Raw genomic sequence first — 11,229 nt, 5'->3', positions numbered from 1 at the left:
AGGGACATCCTGCGTGACACTGCAGTGCCACTCCTAGATGGGCCCGGTGTTTGTGTCGGCCACTAGGGTCGCTAATCTTACTCACACAGCTACCTCATTGCGCCTCTTTTTTTCTTTGCGTCATGTGCTGTTTGGGGAGGGTTTTTTGGAAGGGCCATCCTGCGTGACACTGCAGTGCCACTCCTAGATGGGCCCGGTGTTTGTGTCGGCCACTAGGGTCGCTAATCTTACTCACACAGCTACCTCATTGCGCCTCTTTTTTTCTTTGCGTCATGTGCTGTTTGGGGAGGGTTTTTTGGAAGGGACATCCTGCGTGACACTGCAGTGCCACTCCTAGATGGGCCCGGTATTTGTGTCGGCCACTAGGGTCGCTTATCTTACTCACACAGCGACCTCGGTGCAAATTTTAGGACTAAAAATAATATTGTGAGGTGTGAGGTATTCAGAATAGACTGAAAATGAGTGTAAATTATGGTTTTTGAGGTTAATAATACTTTGGGATCAAAATGACCCCCAAATTCTATGATTTAAGCTGTTTTTTAGTGTTTTTTGAAAAAAACACCCGAATCCAAAACACACCCGAATCCGACAAAAAAAATTCGGTGAGGTTTTGCCAAAACGCGTTCGAACCCAAAACACGGCCGCGGAACCGAACCCAAAACCAAAACACAAAACCCGAAAAATTTCAGGCGCTCATCTCTACTTAGAATGTAAGCTCTCATGAGTAGGGCCCTATTCCCTCATGTGCTTATACTTTTCTTACTTTAATAATCCTCAACTGCCCAAATCCCCCCGTTTTTGGCCACCTGGAACTTTTCTCTATGTCGTTTACTGGTGTAATTATGCTTAGTTACCCTGTACTTGTCCTATATTGTATTTAACTGTAAGTCACTGTTTTCCTGTTTTGATTATGTGCATATGTACTCTGTAATTGGGCGCTGCGGAACCCTTGTGGCGCCATATAAATAAAGGATAATAATAATAATAATAATAATAATGTGTGTCAGGATTCCGGCGCCGGTATTTCGACTGCCGGCATTCTGACCTCACCCCATTTAAAAAGGTTTGGCTGATGTACTTTTGATTTGACTATTATATCGACATACTTTTTCTTGACACTTAGTAGTTTTCAACTTCTTTTGATGCTCAGTTTCCATTCATATATGTACAATATAAAGAATCCATGACTAGAATAATAATGTGGAATATCAGCCTGTGAGGGCAAGCACAGGATTTTGCCACAGTATTCTCCTTCCACCAAAATGCATATGTACTTAGGGGGTCATTCCAACCCGTTCGCACGCAGCGGTTTGTCGCTGCATTGCGAATGGGTCCGGAATGCGCATGCGCGGTGGCTGCTCTGTGCACATGCATTGTTGCCCAGCGACAGGGGTAGCCTGGTTACGTCGCGCACAACTAAGAAAGTGGTCACAGAGACGACCGCAGGAAGATTGACAGAAAGAAGGTGTTCCTGGGCGTCACCGGACCGTTGCCTGCTGTTTTCTGGGAGTGGTGAAGTAAACGCAGGCGTGTCCAGGAGAACGGAGGGCAGATGTCTGACGTCAAAACCGGCCCCAGTATCGCTGAGATCGTCGCACAGGATAAGAATGTCCAGGGCTAGCCTTGTTCTGCTTGAAATTATTTTAGCTTAGCAGGGCTGCACACAGGGCCGGCTCAGGGTCTTTTAGCGCCCCGGGCGGCCATAGGGGGCGTGGCTTCATACAGGGGGCATGGTCAGTTACCCCCCCTGTACAGTAGTAGCGCCGCTGAAATGATGTGCGATGCGCGATGACGTCATCGCGCACCGCACAGCAAAGGTCCTCTCCACGAAGGAAAACTAGATGCTATGCGCCTAGTTCCCTTCATGGAGAGGACCTTTGCTGTGCGGTGCGCGATGACGTCAACGCGCACCGCACATCATTACAGAAAAGGTCCTCTCCACGAAGGAAAACTAGACACGTAGCGTCTAATTTCCCTTCACAGCGGGACAGCAGGCAGCGGGGACCGCAGGCAGCGGGGACAGCGGGCAGCGGCAGCAGGGGGCACAGCAGCAGCGGATCTTGCTGTGGTGCGGCGCCCTCCGGATGGCGCCGGCGCCCTCCGGAAGGCGGCGCCCCGGGCAAAAGTCCTGCTTGCCCGTGGCAAGATCCGTTACTGGCTGCACAAGCGATCACAGCCCTACTAAGCTAAAATACACTCCCCCATAGGCATGGACTAGTTGATCGCAGCAGCAGCAAAAAGTTGCTGGCTGCGATCAACTCGGAATGACCACCTATATACAGTAAATCCAAATAAAATTTTGCAGACAGGATACAGTATATAAATTACAGTACTGTACCAAATATTGTTCTCTGGAAAGATCTACTAGAAGAATCATTCTCTTACAGGGAAGAGCCTGTGCAGACGCTGGTACAGCTGTACAAATGGCAGTGTCACAGGTTTTCTTCCTATTTTGAACAGTTCTAGTACATACACTATACTACAGTAGTTTCCGGCCCATTTAAATGACAGAACAACATATCAGTAATGTCAGCGTCGGCAGCTGTGCGCGCCCTAATGGAGCAATACTTGAATTGCTGCGTCAGGTGCCATCTAGTGCAAAAATGAAACTGTCCAGCATTTGTGTGCTACGTGCAGAATAGACAGTATTTGTCCCCAACTTAGAATCAGCCTCATATTACATGTTGCTTTATAGAGAATAGTTAGTCATTCAAAACAGTCCCTGCCCCAGTGGTGCTTACAGCCTATATTCCCAACAACACAAGCACACACACATATACACTAACCAGTTAACCTACCAACAAACTGTAATGTAACATACGGGGGCACTTTAATAGAGGAGGAGGCCCGTGTGCAGCATCCGCCATTCGGCCCCCCTCCTCTCTGCCGGGAGCACTGTAGAGTCTGAGCACTAGAGGGCTCAGACTCTACTGCGCATGCGCAGATCTCTTAGAAAATGGCACGGCAGGCATTTTCACAGGGTTTTCACAGCGCTGGTGACATCAGCGCGGGACTCCGGAGGGGTGAGTATTAAACAAATGGGTGCAGCATGTGCGGTGTGGGCCCCTCCTGGACTCAGGGGCTTGTGTGCACCGCACACATTGCACCCATTATAGATACGCCAGTGGTAACATACTTGACAACTCTTCATGATTAAAATAGTAGCAATCTTCCTGACTTCCCTGAAGAGTCTAACAATCTCACTGATTGCACGTTACCCCACTATGTAGCTGGCATGTTCTTGGGGGGAAAAATAAATCAGAGCTATAAACATTCAAAAGGGATCATCAGTTCCATTTCCCTGTATTGGGTATATGGCACAATGGGGCAGATGTATTGACCTGGAGAAGGCATAAGGAAGTGATAAACCAGTGATATGTGCAAGGTGATAAGTTGTAAATTAAAAGTTAGGAGCAGATTGGCTGGTGTATTTATCACCTTGCACTCATCACTGGTTTATCACTTCCTTATGCCGTCTCCAGGCTTAATACATCTGCCCCAATGATCCCTATGGCTATATGTAATTGAATAAGTTTTCTCAAGGGTATTTATTAGAGATGAGCGCCGGAAATTTTTCGGGTTTTGTGTTTTGGTTTTGGGTTCGGTTCCGCGGCCGTGTTTTGGGTTCGACCGCGTTTTGGCAAAACCTCACCGAATTTTTTTTGTCGGATTCGGGTGTGTTTTGGATTCGGGTGTTTTTTTCAAAAAACCCTAAAAAACAGCTTAAATCATAGAATTTGGGGGTCATTTTGATCCCAAAGTATTATTAACCTCAAAAACCATAATTTACACTCATTTTCAGTCTATTCTGAATACCTCACACCTCACAATATTATTTTTAGTCCTAAAATTTGCACCAAGGTCGCTGTGTGAGTAAGATAAGCGACCCTAGTGGCCGACACAAACACCGGGCCCATCTAGGAGTGGCACTGCAGTGTCACGCAGGATGTCCCTTCCAAAAAACCCTCCCCAAACAGCACATGACGCAAAGAAAAAAAGAGGCGCAATGAGGTAGCTGACTGTGTGAGTAAGATAAGCGACCCTAGTGGCCGACACAAACACCGGGCCCATCTAGGAGTGGCACTGCAGTGTCACGCAGGATGTCCCTTCCAAAAAACCCTCCCCAAACAGCACATGACGCAAAGAAAAAAAGAGGCGCAATGAGGTAGCTGACTGTGTGAGTAAGATAAGCGACCCTAGTGGCCGACACAAACACCGGGCCCATCTAGGAGTGGCACTGCAGTGTCACGCAGGATGTCCCTTCCAAAAAACCCTCCCCAAACAGCACATGACGCAAAGAAAAAAAGAGGCGCAATGAGGTAGCTGACTGTGTGAGTAAGATAAGCGACCCTAGTGGCCGACACAAACACCGGGCCCATCTAGGAGTGGCACTGCAGTGTCACGCAGGATGTCCCTTCCAAAAAACCCTCCCCAAACAGCACATGACGCAAAGAAAAAAAGAGGCGCAATGAGGTAGCTGACTGTGTGAGTAAGATAAGCGACCCTAGTGGCCGACACAAACACCGGGCCCATCTAGGAGTGGCACTGCAGTGTCACGCAGGATGGCCCTTCCAAAAAACCCTCCCCAAACAGCACATGACGCAAAGAAAAATAAAAGAAAAAAGAGGTGCAAGATGGAATTGTCCTTGGGCCCTCCCACCCACCCTTATGTTGTATAAACAGGACATGCACACTTTAACCAACCCATCATTTCAGTGACAGGGTCTGCCACACGACTGTGACTGATATGACGGGTTGGTTTGGACCCCCCCCAAAAAAGAAGCAATTAATCTCTCCTTGCACAAACTGGCTCTACAGAGGCAAGATGTCCACCTCATCATCATCCTCCGATATATCACCGTGTACATCCCCCTCCTCACAGATTATCAATTCGTCCCCACTGGAATCCACCATCTCAGCTCCCTGTGTACTTTGTGGAGGCAATTGCTGCTGGTCAATGTCTCCGCGGAGGAATTGATTATAATTCATTTTAATGAACATCATCTTCTCCACATTTTCTGGATGTAACCTCGTACGCCGATTGCTGACAAGGTGAGCGGCGGCACTAAACACTCTTTCGGAGTACACACTTGTGGGAGGGCAACTTAGGTAGAATAAAGCCAGTTTGTGCAAGGGCCTCCAAATTGCCTCTTTTTCCTGCCAGTATAAGTACGGACTGTGTGACGTGCCTACTTGGATGCGGTCACTCATATAATCCTCCACCATTCTTTCAATGTTGAGAGAATCATATGCAGTGACAGTAGACGACATGTCCGTAATCGTTGTCAGGTCCTTCAGTCCGGACCAGATGTCAGCATCAGCAGTCGCTCCAGACTGCCCTGCATCACCGCCAGCGGGTGGGCTCGGAATTCTGAGCCTTTTCCTCGCACCCCCAGTTGCGGGAGAATGTGAAGGAGGAGATGTTGACAGGTCGCGTTCCGCTTGACTTGACAATTTTCTCACCAGCAGGTCTTTCAACCCCAGCAGACTTGTGTCTGCCGGAAAGAGAGATCCAAGGTAGGTTTTAAATCTAGGATCGAGAACGGTGGCCAAAATGTAGTGCTCTGATTTCAACAGATTGACCACCCGTGAATCCTTGTTAAGCGAATTAAGGGCTCCATCCACAAGTCCCACATGCCTAGCGGAATCGCTCCGTGTTAGCTCCTCCTTCAATGTCTCCAGCTTCTTCTGCAAAAGCCTGATGAGGGGAATGACCTGACTCAGGCTGGCAGTGTCTGAACTGACTTCACGTGTGGCAAGTTCAAAGGGCATCAGAACCTTGCACAACGTTGAAATCATTCTCCACTGCACTTGAGACAGGTGCATTCCACCTCCTATATCGTGCTCAATTGTATAGGCTTGGATGGCCTTTTGCTGCTCCTCCAACCTCTGAAGCATATAGAGGGTTGAATTCCACCTCGTTACCACTTCTTGCTTCAGATGATGGCAGGGCAGGTTCAGTAGTTTTTGGTGGTGCTCCAGTCTTCTGTACGTGGTGCCTGTACGCCGAAAGTGTCCCGCAATTCTTCTGGCCACCGACAGCATCTCTTGCACGCCCCTGTCGTTTTTTTAAAAATTCTGCACCACCAAATTCAAGGTATGTGCAAAACATGGGACGTGCTGGAATTTGCCCATATTTAATGCACACACAATATTGCTGGCGTTGTCCGATGCCACAAATCCACAGGAGAGTCCAATTGGGGTAAGCCATTCCGCGATGATCTTCCTCAGTTGCCGTAAGAGGTTTTCAGCTGTGTGCATATTCTGGAAAGCGGTGATACAAAGCGTAGCCTGCCTAGGAAAGAGTTGGCGTTTGCGAGATGCTGCTACTGGTGCCGCCGCTGCTGTTCTTGCGGCGGGAGTCCATACATCTACCCAGTGGGCTGTCACAGTCATATAGTCCTGACCCTGCCCTGCTCCACTTGTCCACATGTCCGTGGTTAAGTGGACATTGGGTACAACTGCATTTTTTAGGACACTGGTGAGTCTTTTTCTGACGTCCGTGTACATTCTCGGTATCGCCTGCCTAGAGAAGTGGAACCTAGATGGTATTTGGTAACGGGGGCACACTGCCTCAATAAATTGTCTAGTTCCCTGTGAACTAACGGCGGATACCGGACGCACGTCTAACACCAACATAGTTGTCAAGGCCTCAGTTATCCGCTTTGCAGCAGGATGACTGCTGTGATATTTCATCTTCCTCGCAAAGGACTGTTGGACAGTCAATTGCTTACTGGAAGTAGTACAAGTGGGCTTCCGACTTCCCCTCTGGGATGACCATCGACTCCCAGCAGCAGCAACAGCAGCGCCAGCAGCAGTAGGCGTTACACGCAAGGATGCATCGGAGGAATCCCAGGCAGGAGAGGACTCGTCAGAATTGCCAGTGACATGGCCTGCAGGACTATTGGCATTCCTGGGGAAGGAGGAAATTGACACTGAGGGAGTTGGTGGGGTGGTTTGCGTGAGCTTGGTTACAAGAGGAAGGGATTTACTGGTCAGTGGACTGCTTCCGCTGTCGGCCAAAGTTTTTGAACTTGTCACTGACTTATTATGAATGCGCTGCAGGTGACGTATAAGGGAGGATGTTCCGAGGTGGTTAACGTCCTTACCCCTACTTATTACAGCTTGACAAAGGGAACACACGGCTTGACAAATGTTGTCCGCATTTCTGGTGAAATACTTCCACACCGAAGAGCTGATTTTTTTGGTATTTTCACCAGGCATGTCAACGGCCATATTCCTCCCACGGACAACAGGTGTCTCCCCGGGTGCCTGACTTAAACAAACCACCTCACCATCAGAATCCTCCTGGTCAATTTCCTCCCCAGCGCCAGCAACACCCATATCCTCCTCATCCTGGTGTACTTCAACACTGACATCTTCAATCTGACTATCAGGAACTGGACTGCGGGTGCTCCTTCCAGCACTTGCAGGGGGCGTGCAAATGGTGGAAGGCGCATGCTCTTCACGTCCAGTGTTGGGAAGGTCAGGCATCGCAACCGACACAATTGGACTCTCCTTGTGGATTTGGGATTTCGAAGAACGCACAGTTCTTTGCGGTGCTACTGCTTTTGCCAGCTTGAGTCTTTTCATTTTTCTAGCGAGAGGCTGAGTGCCTCCATCCTCATGTGAAGCTGAACCACTAGCCATGAACATAGGCCAGGGCCTCAGCCGTTCCTTGCCACTCCGTGTGGTAAATGGCATATTGGCAAGTTTACGCTTCTCCTATGACAATTTTATTTTAAGTTTTGGAGTCCTTTTTTTACTGATATTTGGTGTTTTGGATTTGACATGCTCTGTACTATGCCATTGGGCATCGGCCTTGGCAGACGACGTTGCTGGCATTTCATCGTCTCGGCCATGACTAGTGGCAGCAGCTTCAGCACGAGGTGGAAGTGGATCTTGATCTTTCCCTAATTTTGGAACCTCAACATTTTTGTTCTCCATATTTTAATAGGCACAACTAAAAGGCACCTCAGGTAAACAATGGAGATGGATGGATACTAGTATACAATTATGGATGGACTGCCGAGTGCCGACACAGAGGTAGCTACAGCCGTGGACTACCGTACTGTACTGTGTCTGCTGCTAATATAGACTGGATGATAATGAGATGTAGTATGTATAAAGAAGAAAGAAAAAAAAACCACGGGTAGGTGGTATACAATTATGGATGGACTGCCGAGTGCCGACACAGAGGTAGCTACAGCCGTGGACTACCGTACTGTGTCTGCTGCTAATATAGACTGGTTGATAAAGAGATGTAGTATGTATGTATAAAGAAGAAAGAAAAAAAAACCACGGGTAGGTGGTATACAATTATGGACGGACTGCCGAGTGCCGACACAGAGGTAGCTACAGCCGTGGACTACCGTACTGTGTCTGCTGCTAATATGGACTGGTTGATAAAGAGATGTAGTATGTATGTATAAAGAAGAAAGAAAAAAAAACCACGGGTAGGTGGTATACAATTATGGATGGACTGCCGAGTGCCGACACAGAGGTAGCTACAGTCGTGGACTACCGTACTGTACTGTGTCTGCTGCTAATATAGACTGGATGATAATGAGATGTAGTATGTATAAAGAAGAAAGAAAAAAAAAACCACGGGTAGGTGGTATACAATTATGGATGGACTGCCGAGTGCCGACACAGAGGTAGCTACAGCCGTGGACTACCGTACTGTGTCTGCTGCTAATATAGACTGGTTGATAAAGAGATGTAGTATCTATGTATAAAGAAGAAAGAAAAAAAAACCACGGGTAGGTGGTATACAATTATGGACGGACTGCCGAGTGCCGACACAGAGGTAGCTACAGCCGTGGACTACCGTACTGTGTCTGCTGCTAATATAGACTGGTTGATAAAGAGATGTAGTATGTATGTATAAAGAAGAAAGAAAAAAAAAACCACGGGTAGGTGGTATACAATTATGGATGGACTGCCGAGTGCCGACACAGAGGTAGCTACAGCCGTGGACTACCGTACTGTACTGTGTCTGCTGCTAATATAGACTGTGGACTACCGTACTGTGTCTGCTGCTAATATAGACTGGTTGATAATGAGATGTAGTATGTATAAAGAAGAAAGAAAAAAAAACCACGGGTAGGTGGTATACAATTATGGACGGACTGCCGAGTGCCGACACAGAGGTAGCTACAGCCGTGGACTACCGTACTGTACTGTGTCTGCTGCTAATATAGACTGGATGATAATGAGATGTAGTATGTATAAAGAAGAAAGAAAGAAAAAACCACGGGTAGGTGGTATACAATTATGGATGGACTGCCGAGTGCCGACACAGAGGTAGCTACAGCCGTGAACTACCGTACTGTGTCTGCTGCGACTGGATGATAAATAATGATATAAAAAATATATATATATCACTACTGCAGCCGGACAGGTATATATTATATAATGACGGACCTGCTGGACACTGTCTGTCAGCAGAATGAGTTTTTTATTTTATAGAATAAAAAAACACCACACAAGTCACACGACGTGTGTTTAACTTTTACAGGCAGACATTCACAATACAATATAGTATACTATATACTGGTGGTCAGGTCACTGGTCAGTCACACTGGCAGTGGCACTCCTGCAGAAAAAAAGTGTGCACTGTTTAATTTTAATATGTACTCCTGGCTCCTGCTATAACCTAACTGCTCCCCAGTCTCCCCCACAATTAAGCTGTGTGAGCACAGTCAGATATTATACATAGATGATGCAGCAGCACACTGGGCTGAGCACAGATATGGTATGTGACTGAGTCACTGTGTATCGTTTTTTCAGGCAGAGAACGGATTATATTAAATAATATAAAACTGCACTGGTGGTCACTGGTCAGTCACTAGTATAACTAACTAATACTATCAGCAAAATTCTGCACTCTCTGTCTGAGTACTCCTCCTAAGCTCCAGTAAATGAAGTGTCACTGTCTCACTCTGTCACTAGTATAACTAACTAATACTATCAGCAAAATTCTGCACTCTCTGTCTGAGTACTCCTCCTAAGCTCCAGTAAATGAAGTGTCACTGTCTCACTCTCACTCTCCTATCTATTTCTTCTCTAAACGGAGAGGACGCCAGCCACGTCCTCTCACTATCAATCTCAATGCACGTGTAAAATGGCGGCGACGCGCGGCTCCTTATATAGAATCCGAGTCTCGCGATAGAATCCGAGCCTCGCGAGAATCCGACAGCGTCATGATGACGTTCGGGCGCGCTCGGGTTAACCGAGCAAGGCGGTAAGATCCGAGTCGCTCGGATCCGTGTAAAAAAAGCTGAAGTTCGGGCGGGTTCGGATTCCGAGGAACCGAACCCGCTCATCACTAGTATTTATATGGAAACACTTGTAAAACACAATACACAAGCAAGTCCTGAAAAGTATCAGTGTCTTTTCATCAACAAGTAGATCTTGCTAACTACTTTGGGGCTTATTTACATTTGGATGTAAGTCATTTTTATGACACGCCTGTCAGATTTACAGTACATGCCCACTGTAATACTGCGCTTATAGGTGTTGCTTTCACAATCTCCCTGAAATACTTTTTCCAAAAGTAGGCAAGTACAGTATGACATAATTATACCTATTTCTTTTTATCCGTATTTGCTTTCTGATCAGTTCAAGCCACTTGTTTTCTAACAACACAGGTTGGGGTAATGATTAGATGCTTAGAAGCATAATTACAGTACTATTAGCTGTTGGCAGAGTGTACTGGGCTATCTGGTGCAGTGACGTCAGGCCACACACTTGATGACTTAAACAGTAACGCAGGTTTATTTAGTGTACACAGGTGACTCTGATGTAACACTGATATCAGTAATCAGGAGCCCATATATCACACAAGGTAACAGCATTAGGTAGCGGTACTTATCAGGAGATGTCTGTGGTGGTGAGGATTGGAGGACTGCACAGCCATGCAGTCTGACTCCCACTGTAGAGAAGATGATGTGGTGCCCAGCTCAGCATCAGCTCTGGAGCTTGGATGCATGCAATGGAACACTCTGAGTCTCTCTAGCTGAGATCTGCTCCCAGTCTCAGCTCTGCCCACTTGTACACCAGGACTCTGTCTCTCATAGACTGATACACAGAAGGAGACAGGTACGGAGCTCACCATATCATAACATTAGCAAGTCGTATTTATTCACAGTGGGTTAGGACACCCCAAACACTACCTGTATTAGGCTCAACTGCTAACTAAAGTGCTACAGAAAACACAATACACAC

This window comes from Pseudophryne corroboree, chromosome 3 (assembly GCF_028390025.1).
Source record: "Pseudophryne corroboree isolate aPseCor3 chromosome 3, aPseCor3.hap2, whole genome shotgun sequence".
Classification (NCBI taxonomy): domain Eukaryota; kingdom Metazoa; phylum Chordata; class Amphibia; order Anura; family Myobatrachidae; genus Pseudophryne; species Pseudophryne corroboree.
The sequence above is the reverse complement of the archived record's forward strand: the minus strand, read 5'-3'. Positions refer to the sequence as shown.